Genomic DNA, 3667 nt, shown 5'->3' with positions numbered 1-3667 from the left:
GCATAAAAATTTTTATCGAAAAATTTTATCAATTATGTGTCTAAATGCAAAAAGGACTAAATTGAATAAAATGTCAAAGTTGAATTCTAGTAGTTATAAGGATTAAATAGCTATAGAAATAAAAATGAGAAGTCCTTATATACAATTAGACCGTTGATAAAAAAACATTTAGATATTTTTAATGAGTCATCCATGGAAAAATTGAAAAAAGTTAAGGACTAAATTGAAAATTAAATTAAATAAAGTATGATAAATGTTTAAATATAATTAAATCCATTTTATATTATCTTCTTCTTCATAAAATACATGGAAACCCTAGGAGAGAGAAAAGAAATTTCTCAAGCTTGATTTGGTAAGTTCTATGTCCCGCTTTTAGTGATTTTTATATTTTTAAGATCGGGAAAACTTAATTTCTTTATTTGAGTGATTAAATTGAAAGAAAATAAAAGTTTAGAAAATTACCCATGGATGAATATGCTGTAAATTGAAAGTTTTTGATAGAATATGAAAGATTATTGATAGATAAATCACTTTTACAAGGTGATTTTTAATGAAAATAAGTGTAGGGACTAAATTGCAAAGTAGTGAAATTCTTGGAAAAAATCTAAAAATTATGAAATACATGTGCTGTAAAAGTTATATTGAAATTTTGAATAAGCTTGGAATAAGGAGTAAATTGCATGAATTTCAATTTCCGAGACTAGGGATAAAATTGGAATTAATCAAAAGTTTAACGGCAAAATGGTACTTTTTCCTAAAATGTGAAATGGGCTTAATTGAATGTAAAAATCATAGAATTGATGATTAAATTTATTTACATAGATTCAGAAGTGTCGAACAAAGAAAAAGATCGAGGGAAAGAAAAAGTTTCGGATTAGTAGATACGATCAGTTGTCGAGATAAGTTCGTATAACTAAATTAAGCATGTAAATGTGTTGAATTGATTGTTGAATATTGATCTTGATTTGTGATTTACATGTAAATGATGAAATATTACATGAATCCGTTTGAATATTGATTTCCAATTGGACAGGTGATTACCGTGTAAATCAGATCCTGCATATATTGCAGTAAAGGTTGTTCCGACAGGGATAATCTTTTGATCTCACTATGAAAAGGAATGTAACCCAAAATGGTGATACTTGAAAAGGATTTATGTACCCAAATGGTATAACTTGAAAAAGTTATGCACGCTTTGTGTGTACACTTGAAAAGGAAAGGTATACTTTGTGTATACCATATGAAAAGGAAAGGTATACTTTGTGTATACTTTGTGTATACCATATGAAAAGGAAAGGTATACTTTGTGTATACCACTTGAAAAGGAAAAGTACACTATGTATGTACACTTGAAAAGGTTATGTGCACTTTGTGTGTACAAATTGAAAAGGGTATGTACACTTCGTGTGTACCACTTGAAAAGGGAATGTGCACGTCGAGTGTACAATTAGAAAAGGAAAAGTCCATCAGAAATTCAAAAATTCAACGGAAATGTATTAACAAGTGAAATAAGAAGAAATGACATGATGAGCTCATATATGCATAATAATGTTTTTGTACTAACCAATTTGGTTGAATGGTTGTGTATAGGTCATATTTGTTAGTTTGCTAAATTAATGGATAATTTGCCTTATGTGTGATTTGTTTGTTATATGAATGGTAAGTGTAGTTTGGTTATATGAACTTACTAAGCATATAATGCTTACTAGGTTTACTTTTCCCTATTTTATAGTGCTCGAAGCTCGTGAAGGTTGGATCGGGTCAGAGTATCATCACACTATCAACTCCTTAATATTTGTATAAATGATAAACTCATTTTGATATAATGGCATGTATAGGCTAATGAGGCCAAATGATGATGTAATATGTTTGTTTATAACTTAGCCATTGGAATGGCTAGTAATATGTATTTTGTGGTAATGTGGTATGTTCATGTTCAACAAGATACAAATCACCTATTATAAAACTTATTTACAAACCAATGTAAAGGTAAGCTTTAAAGTATGTTTAAAAGTTGGAAATATTGATTGAATGATGGAAATTGGTTGAAATGGATGGTATATATTTATAAGTTTTAATGCAGGAAAATAGTTAAGCTTGGGTGAGAAATAGGGCTAGAAAATGGCCTTATTTCATCCACACGGGTAAGACACACGGGCGTGTGTCTAGACCGTGTGTGACACACAGACAGCCCATGGGCGTGTGAAATGACCGTATGTCCCCTGCATCTTTAAATATGAAGTCAGGATAGTATACAGGTAGAAGACACGGCCATGTGTCTTGGTCTTGTGAAGGACACGGGTTTCAAGAATGGTTGTGTGTCAAAACTGTGTAAAAATAACTTAAAAATGGTGAAAAATCAGTGTACCACACGACCTAGTCACATGGGCGTGTGCCCAGGCCATTTGCCCCTTTGATACTTAAGCAATTGCAAGTCAAAATTCCACACGGGCTGGCCACACGGGCGTGTGCCCTTATTTTCAAAAAAAAAATTTCAAAGTTGTCGGTTTAGTCCCGAACCATTTCGAAAGCATGTATTGGGCCCCGTAGGCCCATATTAGGGACTTTAAGTTGAATATTTGAAAAGAATTGATTTGAAATGCATATTTATAACTCAGTTTTGTATAAATATTAGTGTATAAATCCGATAATGGCTTGTAACCCTATTTCGGTGACGGATACGGGTTAGGGGTGTTACAAAGTACCCCTAGCGCTTATTGTCTAATTGCGTTTTATCTATATTAACAGTTTTATGCATTAGTTTACAGTTTCAATAATTATTAACAAAGTTTTATGCAGAACAATATCAGTAATTTGGAGTTTGTTTTCGTACAACTCAGTGTCTATTATTTTAACTACAACCTCAGTGTACACTATTTTGAGTATTTTGAGTATAGTTTATCTATAGTGAATTCAATATATACTACTTATAGTAGTTTTAGTCAAAAGCATATAACAGTTATAGGGAACTTACAGAATCGGCGTCGGAGACTCGATGTACCACACGTTTAGGAAAAACATTCCAATATTCAAAAATTGGTTAAAATAACTTTTTTTCCTTTTTTAAAACCGAAATTCACAGCCAATTTTTGCAACTTGACTTTGATACCACTGAATGTAGCACCCCAAACCCGGCCTAGACGTTATGGCCGAATCTGGCAATGTCACATGTAGCGTTTATAAGTAAGTTGTTACACTAAAATAATTTTTCGTTTGTTTACACTTGTTAACCCCAAAATTGTGACTTATCTAGTCATTCACTTTTACACATTTCATTGCGAAAGCTTTTAAAAGTTGTTTTGAGTAAATCGCGTTTTTAGAGAAAACTTTATCTTTTTGAAAAAAACCGAGTTTTGAAACGTCTTAGCAGTTATAAATCCATAAAAGTAAATAATAACCCAAATTAAGTAAAAGTCCCAGAAAGTCCACAATATACATAAAAAGTAACCCAAAGTATAATTAAAAATTAAATACCCAAAGTTAAAGTAAAAGTTTAGGTTTGTATGGCCACCGCCAAGTCTTCCGCTGCACCGATTCGTCAAGTCTGGGGATTACCTGCACAGATTAAGCAAAAGGGGTGAGTTTATGTAAACTTAGTGTGTAAGTCCCTGTGCAAACAAACAAACAGTATACAAATAAACTCCATAAAAATAAATAATAACCCAAA

Source organism: Gossypium hirsutum, chromosome A03 (assembly GCF_007990345.1).
Source record: "Gossypium hirsutum isolate 1008001.06 chromosome A03, Gossypium_hirsutum_v2.1, whole genome shotgun sequence".
Lineage (NCBI taxonomy): Eukaryota > Viridiplantae > Streptophyta > Magnoliopsida > Malvales > Malvaceae > Gossypium > Gossypium hirsutum.
The sequence above is the reverse complement of the archived record's forward strand: the minus strand, read 5'-3'. Positions refer to the sequence as shown.